At 46.5% G+C, this 19,557-nt stretch overlaps 1 long non-coding RNA gene across 1 annotated transcript in view; it reads left to right on the top strand.

Moving 5' to 3' along the window:
* LOC120375787 overlaps positions 1-19,557 on the top strand; it is a 38,751-nt gene that overhangs the window by 4,434 nt on the left and 14,760 nt on the right. The window contains exon 4 of the long non-coding RNA XR_005586775.1: positions 9,276-9,394. This is a non-coding gene — a long non-coding RNA (uncharacterized LOC120375787). The remainder of the gene's footprint in view (positions 1-9,275; positions 9,395-19,557) is intronic.

Raw genomic sequence — 19,557 nt, forward strand, 5'->3', positions numbered from 1 at the left:
AGAACTAGATAAGTTCATGGATGATAGGTCCATCAAGGGCGATTAGCCTGGACGGGCAGGGTTGGCGTCCCTGGCCTGTTTGCCACAAGCTGGGAATGGGCCTCAGGGGATGGATCACCGGATGATTCTTTGCTCTATTAATTCCTCTGAAGCACCTGGCACTGGCCACTGTTGGAAGACAGGATGCTGGGCTAGATGGACCTTTAGCTGTTCTTATGTTTTCATTTTGGAATGGATACTTACATGAATCTCTTTGCTATGGAAATTAGACTGGACAAATCAAGAGAGCAGGCTTCCTTATAAGAGTCACGGTATGCTTGGGGAAGGAGTGATAACAGCCAATTTCTTGCAGCTTTCCCGAATATCTTCTTCTTCCACGTGGGCTGAAACCAGGACACAGAGAGGCTAAAATAAAATATTTTTTTAAACAATAAGTTAAACTTGAACTTTAAAAAATTGGGTCGAGTTTTCAGCAAAGGTTCAGAGTGGGCCTTTACATTCCATTAATTTAATCCATGCCTGGGCAGAACGTGAACAGCAGTTAGCGTCGTTATATGCCATGTATTTGCAGTGTCACTAAGTATTGTTTCTGTCACCTTATGAACCAGGCTGAGCTAGTGGCCTGAAGCAGTGCTCTGCAGAGCTGCTCAGGTGCCCGTATTGAATTGCCAGGTCTCCTCCCTGAAGGCAGCTGTGCCTGGGAGCCTTGAAGAAGCGCTTTCATCTTTACCATGCAAGCCAGGCCAGCGTAAATCAGAGTTCTGACAATAGCCCATTTATCCTATTGTGACATGAGCAGGTAAAGTGAAGTAAACAAAGTAGGTCATGTACTTCACAGCACAACACACTCTACCAGGGAGAGGTGAGCTTCAATGCAGCAAATCTTGTCATGGTGTTTCGTCGCCTTTGCCTGCGGGAGGTCTTCCTGTCCCACGACTTTGACATACCCGCTGCCGAATTGCCGCTGAATCCGTGGGACTGGTGGACCTACCGCAGGGGCACCGCCAAAGGCAGCCTGCCTACCGCTCTTGCAGGAACCGGCAGGGCCACCCCCCACGGCTTGCCGTCCCAGTAACGCGCTTGCTGCGCTGGTGCCTGGAGCCACCGCTGGCTGTGGGGGGGACTAGCAGAGACTATAAATTGTGTGGTTGTTTTGTGATAAATAATAGTAACCAAGGCATAAGATGAAATCGTTAAATTCACTGTAGGCTACAATTCTACACATTACAGAATATTAAAGAAATGTGCAGATCCAGTCAGCCTTTCATGGGTAAGGGCTGTAGAAGGATCCTGCCTGTCTCTTCCTGTGTTCTGTGGCTGAGGCAAGTAGGCTGGCTAAGGAGTTAAGACTTCAGATTTTCTCTCTTCTCTAAAGAGGTAATTTCCTCTCAACCCTAGGGTCAAAACCTGTTATATACCTGGGTGAGCTGTGTGAATCCTGACTCATATAACCAGTTTTAAAGGCATATGTTTTGCGTAAGTCAGTGACAGGTTTTATTGCACAGAATAGAACAGAAAACAATTCCTAACTTCATGCTGTCATTTTCTTTATCCAGTGCTAAATTGGAGACTTATCAGTCACTTGAGCTGAATTATGTCTGTATGCAGTATTGCCAAACCCAAGCTGTAAAAAATAAGACCCCCCCCCCAACAAATCATGAGTTTGGCCTAAAATCATGAGATTTTTTTTAACCCCATATATTTTGGGCTGTTTTTATTCATTGGTTTCTGTGCTGTTACGTCACATTTTCAGGTTTTTTCCCTGCAATCAGGAAGGCGAGAAACTTGCTTTCTGAGAGTCTCATGTAATCACGAGGCCTCAACCCCCACCCCCCAAATATTGCAAGATTCATGAGAAAATTGCAAGATTTGGCAATACTGGGTCGGGGGGGAGAGCTGCGTGGAGAACGATAATACCATTTAATGTAGATTTTAAAGTCTGGCTTTATTCCAATTCAAAAAGAAAACCACAAATTTCTAAATTCTTTGGGAAACTGAATCACCATTCTCATCCCCAGCTCTACTGGGAGCCCCAGGTTCAGGGCAGTCTGCATGATGAACTTCCCCAGAGCCAGAGACCCTAGGAGCCCACTCTGTGAAGGTGCTGCAAGCCTGTGAAACTTGGAGCGCCCAGGACTTCCTGGCTCACCATCCACCCAACAGACATGCTGTTTAGTACATCCAAATCTGGGCTCCTGGGGCTCCCAGCTCCCAATCCACCCACCAGGTGGGTGAGCTGGCAGGAAACCAGGCAGGTTTCCATCAAAAACTTGCCTGCCTGGCAGGGTTCCATCAAAACCCTTTCTGGTTTCTGGTGGAATTTTGCTGAAATTGACATGGTCCCCTGAAACATTTTGCTTTTGATAAACCAGCAAATTCCAACAAAAGCATTTTGTTGAAATTTTTCCAGTCAGGTCTAGTCGTGGGTATTTTCTCGTTCGTTAGTACTGTAGTAGCTGCCTTACTGGAAGAATACAGCTAGTGCATTATTTTTGGAACTCCAGCCCTGTCACATCTGAGCTCTCTGGATAGATGAAAATCAAATTTCCACATCTGGCCAACTCCAATTAATTTGGCAACCAAGTATCTCATTTTCTTTTCCACTAGGATAATGTCTGTAGTGTGGTGGTACAGGCAGAAAATAAGACGCACACAAAAATAGGGAGATCTGCAGCAGGTGTAAACATCTTTAATTAACACACAAGCGTCCCACAGAACATATCCTGGTCCTCTTTAGGAACTGAAGGACCAAGAGCTCTCCGGCTACAACTTAACTCCACAATGTCAAAAGAAGATATTGCCGTTCATAAGTAGTGTGGTCCTAGCCAAATTATGCTGATGAAAGTACTTTAAGGTCCATCACACCATCATGGGCTCTCACCAACAGCACAAATGAGTGATGAAATAGTTCAGTTCTAGGTTTGGTCAATACAGCTTGCAGTAGCCTCATCTTACACAAGAAGGAAGCAGCTGTTTTTCTTTCAGTACACAATCAATCACATTAATGTCAATTACTTTAGTGATGAACGTGTACAGGCAGTGTCTTTTTTATGATTTCATACATTCTGTTAGATTCAAAATCCTTTGAAATGTCTGTGCTACTTACATTTTTAATGTTTTCACTTTTTACCTGCTACACAAAATGTCTTTATGACCATTATAAAATGTTAAATAATTTAATGCACATTTATTAATCCTGAATATTTTGCCTGGTTGCTCAGAAGCATCAATCTTTTAATTCGAGATTGGAGCTTATGTTTTTTGCCATTCTGCAAATGCTGCTGGTGGACATTAATCATCTGTAAAAAGCATTAAAGGGTACTTTAGCACCTTATATACTAACAGGTGTTCCACAGGGCTCTTTGCTGCTTTTACAGATCCAGACTAACACGGCTACCCCTCTGATACTGTTAATCATCTGAGCAGTTTTGTTACTTTCAAAAGGGGACAGCAGGTCTGTCACATCTTACGCGCATCTAACATGTGCAATTTCAGTTTTACACGGTCGGCAACAGCAAAAAAAGGGAAAAATAACAATTTTAATACTGTACCTGTAGTGCGGGTGATTCTGCCCACCATTCAACTCAATGTAATTTTGACTATACGAGGTTTTCACTTTCCACACTAGCCGCGGAATGGAATCCCCGCATAAGATGAGACTCGCCTGTATTCACATAAACCAGGAATACTTTCAGAAATCAAGAAGTGATGGATCAAGCTCATTGCATTCTATGGATTCTCTTCTATTAAGTAACAGTGGTTTACTTTTAAGATATAGTTTAAAAAAATGTGCAGACATCATGTCTTCTTTTTTGGTGTTTTAAAAATTGTTTCTATGGGAAGCTAGAATGTACTTTGTCCTTGCATAGGTAAGCAATGGTCTTCCCTTGAATCTCCCTGCAGAAGGGCCAGGCACAGTTGCACTCCTGGTACTCCACTGGGGTGCACACAGGACAGAGAGGGCCACAGAGAAGATGGGACAATGCAGTAGCCTCAAGTCTGATCATAAGAAGCTTGAAGAGGCACCACGCCAATCTAAAGGGTGGTTCAGTTAGGTGGGTGTCCTTCCCCCATGAGAGTATAGAAGATTAGGGTTGGAAGAGACCTCAGGATGTCATCTAGTCCAATCCCCTTCTCTAAGCAGGATCAACCCCAACTAAATCATCCCAGCCAGGACTTTGTCAAGCCGGGCCCTAAAAACCTCTAATGATGAAGATTCCACCACCTCTCTAGGTAACCCATTCCAGTGCTTCACCACCCTCCTAGTGAAATAGTTCTCTTAATATCCAACGTAGAACTCCCCCACTGCAACTTGAGACCATTGCCCTTGTTCTGTCATCTGCCACCACTGAGAACAGCCGAGCTCCATACTCTTTGGAATCCCCTTTAGGTAACTGAAGGCTGCTATCAAATCCCCTCACTCTTCTGTTTTGCATACTAAATAAGCCCTGTTCCTTCAGCCGCCCTCATAAGTCATGTGCCCCATTCCCCTAATCACTTTCCTTGCTCTCCACTGGACTCTCTCCAGTTTGTGCACATCTTTTCTGTAGTGGAAGGCCCAAAACTGGACACACTACTCCATATGTGGCCTCACCAGTGCCAAATAGAGGGGAACAATCACTTCCCTCGATCTGCTGGCAATGCTCCTACTAATGCAGCCCAATATGCTGATAGCTGCCTTGGCAACAAGGGCACACTGCTGACTTGTATCCAGCTTCTCATCCACTGTAATCCCCAGGTCCTTTTCTGCTGAACTGCCGCTTAGCCAGTCATTCCCCAGCTTGTAGCAGTGCATGGCATTCTTCTGTGCTAAGTGCAGGACTTTGCACTTGTCTTTGTTGAACCTCTTCCCAATCCTCTAATTTGTCTAGGTCGCTCAGGACTCTATCCCTACCCTCCAGCGTATCTACCTCTCCCCCCTTAGATTAGTGTTATCTGCGAACTTGCAGAGGGTGCAATCCATCCCATCATCCAGATCTTTAATAAAGATATTGAACAAAACCGGCCCCAGGACAAGCCCCTGGCCACTCCGCTTACTGCCAGCTGCCAACTAGACATGGAGCTGTTGATCACTACCCGTTGAGCCTGACGATCTAGCCAGCTTTCTATCCACCTTATAGTCCACTCATCCATCCATGACTGCTCCCTCAGCACCCTTGGATGCAGTGCATCTGGCCCCATTGACTTGTGCATGTCCAGTTTTTCTAAATAGTCCTTAACCTGTTCTTCCTCCACTGAGGGCTGCTCACCTCCTCCGCATACTGTGCTGCTGAATGGAGCAGTCTGGGAGCTGACCTTGTCTGTGAAAACAGAGGCAAAAAAGCATTGAGTACTTCAGCTTTTTCCACATCATCTGTCATTAGGTTGCCTCCCCCATTCAGTAAGAGGCCCACACTTTCCCCGACCTTCTTGTTGCTAACATACCTGTAGAAACCCTTCTTGTTACCCTTCACATCCCTTGCTAGCTGCAACTCCAATTGGGATTTGTCCTTCCTGATTACACCCCTGCATGCTTGAGCAATATTTTTATACTCCTCTCTAGTCATCTGTCCAGGTTTCCACTTTGTGTAAGCTTCCGTTTTGTGTTAAAGCCCACTGAAGATTTCTCTGTTAAGCCAAGCTGGTCACCTGCCATATTTGCTATTCTTTCTGCACTTCAGGATGGTTTGTTCCTGCACCCTCAATAAGGCGTCTTTAAAATACAGCCAGCTCTCCTGGACTCCTTTCCCCCTCATGTTATTCTCCCAGGGGATCCTGCCCATCAGCTCCCTGAGGGAGTCAGTCTGCTTTTCTGAAGTCCAAGGTCCGTATTCTGCTGCTCTCCTTCCTTCCTTCCTTTTCTCAGGATCCTGAACTCGACCATCTCATGGTCACTGCTGCCCAAGTTGCCACCCACTGCTACTTCCTCTACCAATTCCCAGGGGTGTCCTGGGAGAGATTTTGCCATTGACTTCAGTGAAACAGGATTGAACCATTGATTCCAAGAGTGTTAACCCGGTAGGGAGTAATCCCATTTACATTGACGGTGATGGAAAAACTCCCGTTTGTTGCAGTAGGAAGAGGGTGAGGCCCTAGCTTTTTGCCTTTCATTAGTTTTACACACAGAGGCAATGGGAGGGATTGCCCTCACGGAGACTTCGGATGTGAATGTCCAGCACACTGGCCTGCTGTGCACTGAGGGCTTTGTCCAACAGCAGTAGGTCAAAGCACTCTAACCACTACCGTGCACCTCAAGTTCCATAAAGTGCTTGTTGGACAAGCCCTTAGAGAGGCTAATGTCCACAGCACCTGCTCAAGCACCAAAAATTGTAAGTCAGGACCCAAAAAATCATGAGATCTAAAAAAAAAGGGATTTTGGATCTTTTCATTTGCCTTCAGGTGTTTGAGCCCGCAGGGTTCACATTTTCCAGGTTCTCTCTATCACCCTGAGAACTACAAACTTTTAAAAATGATAGCTGAGATTGTCATGTAACCCCATGATTCCAGCAGCTGTGACTTTAAAAAAACCAACCCAAATATCATACACTTCTGATACAATTGTGAAAGTTGGCAATACTGTCTTTGGCTTCATAGAAAAAAATGTGTGTTCTGTTAACAGTTGAATTTGAAGAAATGAGGAAAAGAAGAAAGAAGCACACTTTCTACATTTCTAATTTAGGCCCAAAGAAACCTTTGTTAATGACCCTGAAGCATCTCTTCTGCATTCAATTTGCTTTGATTTAGGAAAGCTGTTTTCCATTACAAATATTTATAAAGAAAATTATTTCCTGGCATTGTTTACAAGCCAGCACTGAATTGTTATAAAAATAACAAAATTGTAAAGGGACGATGCAGCGGGCAATTTCCAGAGCACATCTTCTGACAACAGCTGCTGGGTCCTGCCTTAGATTATTATCCAAGTATCTACAGACTTGGGTGTGATTCTGATCCCACTGACAGCAGTGGAGTTAAAAGTGTGGGAAACTTGTGACTGTAACCTCAGGTCTTAAAGTCCTGCATTCCTTCCTCAGGCAAAACTCCCACCGTCTTCAAGGATTGCCTTTAACTAACAGAGTAACTTTTCAGGCTGGCATAAGGCTGTGAACAAGTAGAAGTGGAGAGGCAGCACTGAGGGGTTAATAAAGTGCAGTAATAATACGCAAGAGCCTGTTGCAAGATAATAAGGAATCAGTGATCTTATGAGAGGTGGTTTTTGCAAGGGGAGCAAGTGAACCCTCACTCCCAAAGGGATGTGTCTTAAAGTAGGCCTTGGTGTATACACCCCATAAAAACATAAGAACATAAGAAAGGCCGTACCGGGTCAGACCAAAGGTCCATCTAGCCCAGTATCTGTCTACCGACAGTGGCCAATGCCAGGTGCCCCTGAGGGAGTGAACCTAACAGGCAATGATCAAGTGATCTCTCTCCTGCCATCCATCTCCATCCTCTGACGAACAGAGGCTAGGGACACCATTCTTACCCATCCTGGCTAATAGCCATTTATGGACTTAGCCACCATGAATTTGTCCAGTCCCCTTTTAAACATTGTTATAGTCCTAGCCTTCACAACCTCCTCAGGTAAGGAGTTCCACAAGTTGACTGTGCGCTGCGTGAAGAAGAACTTCCTTTTATTTGTTTTAAACCTGCTGCCTATTAATTTCATTTGGTGACCCTAGTTCTTGTATTATGGGAATAAGTAAATAACTTTTCCTTATCCACTTTCTCAACATCACTCATGATTTTATATACCTCATCATATCCCCTTAGTCTTCTTTTTTCCAAGCTGAAGAGTCCTAGCCTCTTTAATCTTTCCTCATATGGGACCCTCTCTAAACCCCTAATCATTTTAGTTGCTCTTTTCTGAACCTTTTCTAGTGCTAGAATATCTTTTTTGAGGTGAGGAGACCACATCTGTACACAGTATTCGAGATGTGGGTGTACCATGGATTTATATAAGGGCAATAATATATTCTCAGTCTTATTCTCTATCCCCTTTTTAATGATTCCTAACATCCTGTTTGCTTTTTTGACCGCCTCTGCACACTGCGTGGACATCTTCAGAGAACTATCCACAATAACTCCAAGATCTTTTTCCTGACTCGTTGTAGCTAAATTAGCCCCCATCATGTTGTATGTATAGTTGGGGTTATTTTTTTCAATGTGCATTACTTTACATTTATCCACATTAAATTTCATTTGCCATTTTGTTGCCCAATCACTTAGTTCTGTGAGATCTTTTTGAAGTTCTTCACAATCTGCTTTGGTCTTAACTATCTTGAGCAGTTTAGTATCATCTGCAAACTTTGCCACCTCACTGTTTACCCTTTCTCCAGATCATTTATGAATAAATTGAATAGGATTGGTCCTAGGACTGACCCTTGGGGAACACCACTAGTTACCCCTCTCCATTCTGAGAATTTACCATTAATTCCTACCCTTTGTTCCCTGTCCTTTAACCAGTTCTCAATCCATGAAAGGACCTTTCCTTTTATCCCATGACAGCTTAATTTACGTAAGAGCCTTTGGTGAGGGACCTTGTCAAAGGCTTTCTGGAAATCTAAGTACACTATGTCCACCGGATCCCCCTTGTCCACATGTTTGTTGACCCCTTCAAAGAACTCTAATAGATTAGTAAGACACGATTTCCCTTTACAGAAACCATGTTGACTATTGCTCAAACCCCCTGGATTTGAACTAGTTTAGTGGAGGATTTCCAGCTGGAAATCCCCAGGAAATAAATACTATTTACTGATGCACAGTTGCACAAGAGGCAAGACTCTGTAGATGATCAGATTAGTTTTCAGCAGACTGCCAAGTGGCTTTCCAGAAGATGGTTCATGGATAGAATAAGGAGGACAATGACCTTGGATGAAGGGTTAAATCATATGGAATATGAAATAGAAATTAAAAAAAAATACCTGGATACGTGGAACAAGAAGTTCAGAGCATTTGCCATTCAGTCCTCTGCATTCTCTGTGGACAGTTGGAAGCAAGGTAGCTCATACTGGACTCATTGGCTAGGCTGATCGTTGTTATCCAACGAAACCGCGGGTGAGTGCAGAGGGAGCAGTTACCTCCTTACAAATGGAGTTTCTGGCTCAGGCAGCTCCTGTAGGAAACCCTTTCTTCTGTGCTCCAGAGGGTCTCATGTTGTTAGTTGCTGCTGGGGTTTCCGTAACCCAGGCAGTATTTCGAGGGATCTGACTTAAGGCAGTTAATACACACACGGTTGCTTTAATAGCAGAGTGAAAGAGGCCTCATTGCGCTAGCGCTGACACTGTCTCTTTTCTTCCCAGCTCCCTCAACAGGCTGATCTCCCAGTCTAGAAGCTGCTCCATAAGACAGATCCCTGGAACGAACCTTCCTTACCCTTCGTTTTATATCTCAGTGCCAGAAACTCCTCCAGCAAAGACAGGTGAGTGAGCCTGCAGGGGCTCCCTTGGAGTTTCTGGTGTCCCCCCCCCCCCAGTATTTTTAGATACCATTAATACTTGGGGATGTGGTAATATTCTGAGGAATTCAGGGGCGTATTTATAAATCATTCAGACCAGTCAGATTTGATTATAGCTGATTTCCAACACCTGCTGCAGAGACCAGCCGTGCCTTTGAAAGCCTTATATAAAGCAAATGCTCTGCTTATGAAAGTCTTAGCAAACCATTCATGGGAGTGGGAGTTTTGTCAGAGAAATATCAAATGATGCTGTTCAAACACTGCCATGTGCTGGGGATCACTGAGATGCAGGCATCGGTACAATAAGAAATTGTGCGGAGCCTAGTCCTGAGTCAGAATCTTGCTCCTATAAAGAGTCCAGGGGCAAACCCATCAAATGTAATGATTGAACTGCCCTCATGGCCAATGAGGCTGTCTCGGCTAATAGTGAATAAAACACTGCTCTAGCTGAATGAATTGAAGGAATAAATGTACATAGAGGAAAGTTTCCAATGAAACTAAATTGCTGCCACCTAAATGTTGTTTGTATGTGTAGTAAGTGCAGGCCCTGATAAAGGCCTATTATGAGGCCTAAGGCCTGAACTGAAGTAATGAACAAGACTTTGCTAACAAAAAGCAAAGTTAAGCTGTGAGCCAGAGGCCGGCTTGGTTCACAGAAGCTGGCACGAAAAGGGCTGATGCTGAAATGCATATTCACCTAGCATACCAAGAAATAAACATAGTACTAGAACATATTATACTAAAACATTCCATAGATAACAGGAGGACAGGCCGACCCATCCCAATGACAGGGGCAAAAGGGTAAAATGATGAATAGAGTTGTTTTGTTCGAACCAACATGTACAAGGTAGAAGGCGGCACCTTAATACGTAGAAAGGTTGTAACTTGCTACGTAGAGAGGTTGTACCTCAATACGTCAGGTGTGATGTGTAACTTGTTTGTATCGGTGTATAAGAATGCATCCCTGGGGAGGTGTCTTTGTCCGGCCGTAGGGGGAGTGGAAAGTCCCGCCACTAAGCCGGGTCCTTGCCAAGAGGCACTTTCTCGTAGTATGCCCTGAATTAGGCTAAGAAACCTACAGGGAACTGCAATTGTGTCCGAGGTCGCAATAAACCTAGCCCGATGTGGCTTTGCATCTTACTGGACTCTGTGGTCATTGGGGATTCTCGTCGGGTCTGCTGTGTCAGCTTCTGCAGAGCTGGGGCAGCACACAGAGGGACTCACACACGCAGCCAAGTGATATCAACAAGGAGACAGCAGAGCACCACACCGGTACCGCTCTGACAACAGTATGTAGATGCACCTAATTCTGACCGTCACTCGAGGTTTTTGTAAGGTGAAAAGCTTAGTGGTGTCCATTGCAAGCTGTTAGAAGCGTATTAAAAAGTTTGAGGTTTAGAAGACGAGTGTTTTCACAAATGTTCTTAGCGTGAGCTGTCAGTGCTGGGCAAATACCGTATGCAGGTTTGTTAGTCTGTAAGGTGCCTCAGGACTCTCTGCCGCTTTTACAGATCCAGGCTAATGCAGCGACCCCTCTGATGTGTGCAGGTTTGCATTTTTAGGTGATTCCAGTTCAATAGAGATGGGGAAAGTCACAGCTATTGTCTATTTTAGGAGATCTTGAAGTTATTTGAAGCCAGTTATTCTGTGACGTACTTTGCTGCTCATTGTAACATAGTAAGTGTGTGGGTGGGTGTCTGTGAAACAGCAGTGGCCTCTGTGCTGCTGGAACTTCATTTTATTTGTCTGTCTGCAGAGAACCAGCCAAGGGAAAAAGTGACGAGAAAGCAACAATCCACTATATGTGCTAATAAACAGGGGATTTTACTGCTCTTTGGCTAGGAATGAGTTAAGCCGGTGGGGAAGAGTTCACACATGAAATTAGACTGACTTTAGCCTAAGTGGCTTACGCAGCCTGGGCCTCCAGCACCTTTCTCAGGCTGGCCTGTGCAATCCAGCATAAGCTTAACAGCTGCTGTGTCTCTGGTGCATCAACGCATTATATCCTTTTTGGGGAAATTCATCCTGTGCAGAGAGCTAAATGTAGACGTTAATGATGCACGGACTACATGCTTGCACTCTGTGCTGGGGTAGATTGCACCCTCCACGTAACAATTGAATCTCGAGTTGGATGTTGCTTTCTCTTGTTTCCAGTGTTTGACGTCTAACAGGACTGGCACTTGGCCAGTGTGTGTCAGAGAACAGGTTAATAATAACATAAAGCTGATCCTGCTGGCTACTTAGACAAAACTGTCATGGATTATAGTAGTAGCAGCACTGGGCCTTACGTAAAGATCGTGAGACTTGGCTTATGCACAATCTAAGAGTTTTATTGGTGTATGGATCAATTGTGTTTAAAGGTTGAGAGCTGGCACTTTATCCCATACCATATATAATGCACTTTGGTATTTAAACTGTAAATAAGCTGGTCCAGAAATTTTACTTAAAAAAAATTAAAAAAAAATGCAGGGCTTGATTAAGCACAAACCACAGTGCAGAAGCCAAACACTTTTTGCTGAATCGGCTAAGCCTGCTTATTACATCCAGGTCACAACAGTCTCTCAGCCTGTCTCACAGAATTAACTTTGCTATTTCTTTTCTTCTTGCTTCTCTCTCTTGATGTTGGCTCCTCACGAGGAGCCAAAGCCTGTTCTGAGAAACAAAACCAAAGCAGGGGGGCTTTAACAACCTGGAATAAAGGGGATGGAAGCCTGCCCTCAGCCAATGAGATCTGAGGCACCTACCCAGGTGGGCAGCAGCTGTTACTCCTGGGTATGGACAGATGTATATAGGTCACTTCCAGCTACTTCTCTACTATGCAAAAGTGAAAGCCAGTCCCTGTAGAATCCATCCCTGGAGCTATCAACTCTTAGCTGTCCAGATTGCAACCCTGCCTCCACACTCAGTGAGGAACACCATGGTACTCTGTACCATGGACCACAACAGTCCCTCCACTGCCCGTTCCTCTCCCACAAAGTCTAATTGTGGCATTTCTGCTGTGTTTTGGACCAGAGCACAGGCTGAAAAGGCAGGCATGAGCCCAGCACAATCTCCTGTGCTCTGGCTTTAGAGCCTTGCAAAGTCCAGGCTGTGCTGGCCAAGAGGAATTGCAAGGGGAGAGCAGAAGAGATTGGGGGAGAGAGGCTGAGAGTGAATGAGGTAAGGGATAGGTTGGGGCAGGGGGAAGGAAGGTTCCAGGACGGTGAAAGAGGATGCATAAGAAAAGAGAGAGAGCTAGGCACCTTGGGAATGGAGGTAGAGATGGGGGTTAGACAAGAAGGTGGCAGTTGCAAGAAGAGAAGAGGAGTGGGTGGGAGGGAGGGAATGAAAGACAAGTGGAATACCTAGAGGAAAAAGAAATAGAGCGATGGGCTGGAAAATGGCACAAGATGAGAAGAGAATGAGATCAAGACAGTCAAATGAGAGGACTAGAGATGCTGCATCTCAAGGAGGGAAAGAAAAGGCCCAAGAATAGGAGTGAAATAACAGGGCAAGTGGCCAGCAGAGAGCTGGTCAAATATCTCAACAACTGAGTCATTGAATAACTTAATCAATGAAGAACAGCAAGGTCAGTCAAGTAATGTCTCTGAGTAATATCTGAAAAGGTTCATCCCAAACTACTAAGCTTGGTTGCTTTTGTCAGCCATCATTCGATTGATTATTTTTCAGTAGCTACGTATCTATTCTGTTTTGCTCCAGGGTATTTCCTGTGAAATATCTCTGCCTTTTTTGTACTTGAGTGAATCCACAAACTCACCAACTTGAGACCTGAAATGCTAGACTCAAATACAATAATAACCATTATTGATAATTCTTAGCTCTCACAGGGCCCTTTACACCTTCAAAGTGCCAAAGAAACTTTACCTCTTAAATCCCAGGTTGCTTTCAGTCGAGCAAAGTGATCACTGGCATGTTTCCCGATTTTAGCGTGGAAAGGAACCAGAGGCCCCAAGGAAGGTGACTGTGATAAGAACCAAGTTTCATTACTGTCTAGGTTAACCGTAGGTGGTGTCCCGTTGTGGCTGCATGTCTTTGTACATTTCCCTTACAATAATAGCAATGATGCATCTGCTTTTTTAAAGTAGTGCATCCAGCTGGAATTCCTCTAAGGGTATGTCTGCACGGCAGCTGGGAGGTGTGATTTCCAGCCCAGGTCGACAGATTGGTGCTAGCTCAGCTCGAGCTTGGATGCTAAAAACAGCAGTGTGGCCCTTGTGGCGCTGGTGGTGGCTCGGACTAGCTGCTCGAGTTCAGACCCAGGCGGTGGGCAGCTGGCTGGAGCCACCACCCGTTCTGCAACACTGACTGCACAGACAATCCAGGAAGTTTCTGGAAAGTGTAGGGGACAATTTCCTGGTGCAAGTTCTGGAGGAACCAACTAGGGGAAAAGCTCTTCTTGACCTGCTGCTCACAAACAGGGAAGAAATAGTAGAGGAAGCAGTAGTGGATGGGAACCTGGGAGACAGTGACCATGAGATGATCGAGTTCAGGATCCTGACACAAGGAAGAAAGGAGAGCAGTAGAACAGAGACCCTGGACTTCAGAAAAGCAGACTTCGACTCTCAGGGAACTGATGGGCAAGGTCCCTGGGAGAATAACATGACGAGGAAAGGAGTTGAGGAAAGCTGGCTGTACTTTAAAGAATCCTTATTGAGGTTGCAGGAACAAACCATCCTGATGTGTAGAAAGAAAAGTAATATGGCAGGCGACCAGCCTGGCTTAACAGTGAAATCCTTGCTTGTCTTAAACACAAAAAAACAGCTTACTAGAAGTGGAAGATTGGACAAATAACCAGGGAGGAGTATAAAAGTATTGTTCAGGCATGCAGGAGTGAAATTAGGAAGGTCAAATCACACTTGGAGTTGCAGCTAGCCGGAGATGTTAAGAGTAACAAGAAGGGTTTCTTCAGCTATGTTGACAACAAGAAGAAAGTCAAGGAAAATGTGGGCCCCTTGCTGAATGAGGGAGGGAACCTAGTGACAGAAGATGTGGAAAAAGTTAGTGTACTCAATGCTTTTTTTGCCTCTGTCTTCACAGACAAGGTCAGCTCCCAGACAGCGGCACTCTGCAGCACGGTAAGGGGAGGAGGTGACCAGCTCTCTGTGGAGAAAGAAGTAGTTCGGGACTATTTAGAAAAGCTGGACGAGCACAAGTCCATGGGGCCGGATGCACTGCATCCGAGGGTGCTAAAGGAGTTGGCCGATGAGATTGCAGAGCCATTGGCCATTATATTTGAAAAATCATGGTGATCGGGGGAGGTCCCGGATGACTGGAAAAGGGCTAATGTAGTGCCCATCTTTAAAAAAGGGAAGAAGGAAGATCCAGGGAACTACAGGCCAGTCAGTCTCACCTCAGTCCCTGGAAAAATCATGGAGCAGGTCCTCAAGGAATCAATTTTGAACCACTTAAAGGAGGGAAAAGTGATCAGGAACAGTCAGCATGGATTCACCAAGGGCAAGTCATGCCTGACTAACCTAATTGCCTTCTATGATGAGATAACCGGCTCTGTGGATGAGGGGAAAGCGGTGGATGTGCTATTTCTGGACTTTAGCAAAGCTTTTGATACAGTCTCCCACAGTATTCTTGCCAGCAAGTTAAAGAAGTATGGGCTGGATGAATGGATGGTAAGGTGGATAGAAAACTGGCTAGATGGTCGGGCTCAACGGGTAGTGATAAATGGTTCCATGTCTAGTTGGCAGCCGGTATCAAGTGGAATGCCCCAAGAGTCAGTGCTGGGGCCGGTTTTGTTCAATATCTTCATTAACAATCTGGAGGATGGTGTGGACTGCAAGTTTGCAGATGACACTAAACTGGGAGGAGTGGTTGATACGCTGGAGGGTAGGGATAGGATACAGAGGGACCTAGACAAATTAGAGGATTGGGCCAAAAGAAATATGATGAGGTTCAACAAGGACAAGTGCAGAGTCCTGCACTTAGGACAGAAGAATCCCATGCACTGCTACAGACTAGGGACCGAATGGCTGGGCAGCAGTTCTGCAGAAAAGGACCTAGGGGTTACGGTGGACGAAAAGCTGAATATGAGTCAACAGTGTGCCCTTGTTGCCAAGAAGGCTAATGGCATTTTGGGTTGTATAAGTAGGGGTATTTCCAGCAGATCGAGGGATGTGATCATTCCCCTCTATTCAGCACTGGTGAGGCCTCATTTGGAGTACTGTGTCCAGTTTTGGGCCCCACACTACAAGAAGGATGTGGATAAATTGGAGAGGGTCCAGCGGAGGGCAACAAAAATGATTAGGGGGCTGGAGCACATGACTTATGAGGAGAGGCTGAGGGAACTGGGATTGTTTAGCCTGCAGAAGAGAAGAATGAGGGGGGATTTGATAGCTGCTTTCAACTACCTGAAAGGGGGTTCCAAGGAGGATGGATCTAGACTGTTCTCAGTGGTAGAAGATGACAGAACAAGGAGTAATGGTCTCAAGTTGCAGAGGGGGAGGTTTAGGTTGGATATTAGGAAAAACTTTTCACTAGTAGGGTGGTGAAGAACTGGAATGGGTTACCTAGGGAGGTAGTGGAATCTCCTTCCTTAGAGGTTTTTAAGGTCAGGCTTGACAAAGCCCTGGCTGGGATGATTTAGTTGGGTTTGGTCCTGCTTTGAGCAGGGGGTTGGACTAGATGACCTCCTCAGGTCCCTTCCAACCCTGAGATTCTATGATTCTACAAACACTGCTGTTTTTAGCATGCTAGCTTGAGCTGACATAGTGCAGGTCTGTCTACCCATCCTGGGAGTCGCAGCTCCCAGCTGCAGTGTAGACCTACCCTACATTTTCCTCATAGGCTCAATTATCTCTGTCATAATATCCCAGATTAGAACACTGTGATTTTTGCTGACCTGTGCTCTGCAGTTTGGTGAAAAGTTTTTTTTTTTATCCCAGCTGCATTTAGAAAAAAATCAAAACCAAACAAAATGTCTCTACTTGGGTTTCTTGTGTCCTTATCCAGGTAAAATTTCTGTTAAAAATCAAAGACTGCAGGATTTAGCCCATTGACTTCTATGGGAGTTGCACCTGAGGGAACACTGAGACAAGAAGGATTTAGCCCATTAAAAAGTGTTTGAGAAAGAAGGAATTTTTTTATATATATAATTCTGATAGTAACTCTAGAAAATCATGCCACTGATGGTTCAGGGCTACATTGGACTAGATAGGGACTTGGACTGTACCCATGCAAGGGAGTAAGGATAAGTAAAGGACAGTTACCTCTTCCATAACTGGCATTCTTCGAGATGTGTTGCTCCTGTCTATTCCACAGTAGGTGTGCGTGCTCGCCACGTGCATCGGTGCCGGAAGTTTTTCCCTTAGCAGTATCCGTAGTGGGGGAGCCCCGTGGTGACCCCTAGAGTGGAGCCTGTATATCGCGCTATAAGGGGAGCCACGGGCTCCCCCCACTCTCAGTTCCTTCTCCTCAGACAACTCCGACAGAGGGGAAGGAGGGTGGGATGTGGAATACACCTGAGCAACACATCTCAAGAATGCCCACGGAAAAGGTAACTGTCTTTTCTTCTTCCAGTGCTTGCTCATGTGTATTCCACAGTAGGTGACTCCAAGCTAAACAGGTTGGAGGCGGGTAGGAGTTCAAGGGTTACCAGGGCAGAGCACTGCCCTACCAAACCCAGCGTCATCCTGCGTTTGGGAGACGATTGCATGGTGCGATGAGAAGGTATGGACAGAGGACCATGTAGCAGCCCTGCAGATGTCCTGAATAGGGACATGAGCCACGTAGGCAGCATATGAGGCCTGAGCTCTTGTCGAGTGGGCCTTCACTATAGGAGGCGAGGGAACACCTGCCAGGTTGTAACAAGTGTGTATGCACGAGGTGATCCAGCGGGAGATCCGCTGGGGGGATACCGGCCACCCTCTCATGTGTTCAGCATAAGCAATGAAAAGCTGAGGGGATTTACGGAACGGGCTGGTTTGGTCTAAGTAAAAGCCAGCGCCTGGACATCTAACATGTGCAGGCATCGTTCCTCATTGTAGGCATGGGGTTGAGGACAGAGAACTTGGAGGAAGATGTCCTGATCCATGTGAAAAGATGAGACTACCTTCGGCAGAAAAGCTGGGTGCGGGCAGAGCTGGATGTTACCCCTATGGAAGACCGTATATGGGGGTTCGGAGGTCAGGGCCCTAAGCTCCAAGACCCGGCAGGCTGAGGTGAAAGCTACCAGGAACACCACCTTGTACGATAAGTGGGACCATGGGCTCAAATGGAGGGCCTGGGCTCAAATGGAGGGCCTGTGAGGCAAGAGAGCACCAGGTTCAGGTCCCAGAGCGGGACCGGGGGACTAGCGTAAAGGAATGCCCGATCCAGCCCTTTGAGGAACCGGGAGGTCATGTGGTGCGAAAACACCGAGTGGCCCTACATTGGGGGGTGGAAAGCCAAAATGGCCGCCAGATGGACCCTGACTGAGGAGGAAGCCAGCCCTTGGGTCCTAAGGGACAGGAGATAATGAAGGATGAGCTGCATAGACGCAGAGGAGGGGAAGAGGCCCTCTCCTCGCCCACCTGGCGAACCGATACAATTTGGCCAGGTAGGTCCAACGTGTGGATGGTTTCCTGCTCTCGAGCAGGACTTGTCTAACATCCTCCGTACACCTTCCCTCCTCTTTCAGCCACGGAGCAGCCACACTGTCAAATGGAGTGCGGCCAGGTTGGGGTGGAGGAGACATCCTCCTTCCTGGAAGAGGAGGTCTGGTCGGAGCCGCAGCCTGTACGGGGGGGCCACTGAAAGCTGCAGGAGGGTCCCGTAACAATGCTGACGAGCCCAGTCTGGGGCTATGAGGATAATCCGAGCCGTTCTGCTTTTATCTTCTGTAGGACCCTGCCTATCAGGGGAAAGGGTGGGAAGGCGTAGAACAGGTGGCCCAACCATGGGATTAGGAACGCGTCCAATATCGCCCCTTCACCCTCTCCCACCCTGGAGCAGAATCGTGGGCATAGGCGATTCTGGATGGTGGCAAATAGATCTACCTGGAGTGTGCTCCACTGTAGGAAGAGCTTCCTGGCCACCTCCCTGTTTAGAGACCATTCGTGTTGTTGAGAGAAGATCCTACTGAGGCGATTTGTGAGCGTATTTTGCCTGCCGGGCAGGTGAAAAGCCCTGAGATGGATGTTGTGGGCTGGGCTTCCTGGCACAAGGCCACAGAACGTGTGTCCTCTTGTCTGTTGATATAATACATCACGGTCGTATTGTCCATGAGAACCCTGACCACCTTCCCCGCTAGGTGCTGGCTGAAGGCTACATAGGCGAGGCGCATCGCCTTGAGCTCCTTGACATTTATGTGCAGGTGCAATTCGTAGGGTAATCATCTGCCCTGGGTTTTGAAGCTCCCCACATGGGCCCCCCATCCCAGGTCCGAGGCGTCCGATACCTGATCTAGTGAGCGAGGGGGTTCTCGGAAGGGGATACCCTGAAGCATGTTGCTCGGGAGGGAGCACCATTGCAGGTCGGCTACTACATTGGGTGGCAACATGACGACCTTGTCCAGGGCATCCCTGGCCTGGGAATAGTGAGAGGCCAGCCACAGTTGGAGGGGCCTCATCCTCCATGTCACACCACGGAGGTGTATGCTGCCATCTGGCCTAAGATTTGAAAGCACACCCATGCCGTCGTCACCGGAAAAGCCATGACCAAGGTGATGAGATCTTTGAGCCTCTCGAACCTGTCCCAGGGGAGGGAAGCCATGGCTACCAAGGAGTTCAACAGCGCCCCTATAAAGTGCATGCACTGAACCGGGACTAATGTGGACTTTTCCTTGTTCACCACTAAGCCTAAACTCATGCAGGTATCTAGCAGGAATTCCATCTGTGCCTGCACCTGGGACCGAGACTTGACCTTGAGCAGCCAGTCGTCCAGGTAGGAGAAGATCTACAGCCCATTCCTCCTGAGGTGGGCTGCCACCACCGCCATGCATTTGGTAAAAACCCTCAGGGCCATGGAAAGGCCAAAGGGAAGGACCATAAACTGGTAATGGTCTGTCCCTACCAGGAAGCGGAGGAAGCACCTGTGACCCTTGAAAATGTGGGTATGGAAGTATGCATCCTGGAGGTCCAGGGATGCGACCAAATCCCCAGGGTCCAGGGATGGGATAATGGAGGCCACGGACACCATAC

Source organism: Mauremys reevesii, linkage group 12 (assembly GCF_016161935.1).
Source record: "Mauremys reevesii isolate NIE-2019 linkage group 12, ASM1616193v1, whole genome shotgun sequence".
Lineage (NCBI taxonomy): Eukaryota > Metazoa > Chordata > Testudines > Geoemydidae > Mauremys > Mauremys reevesii.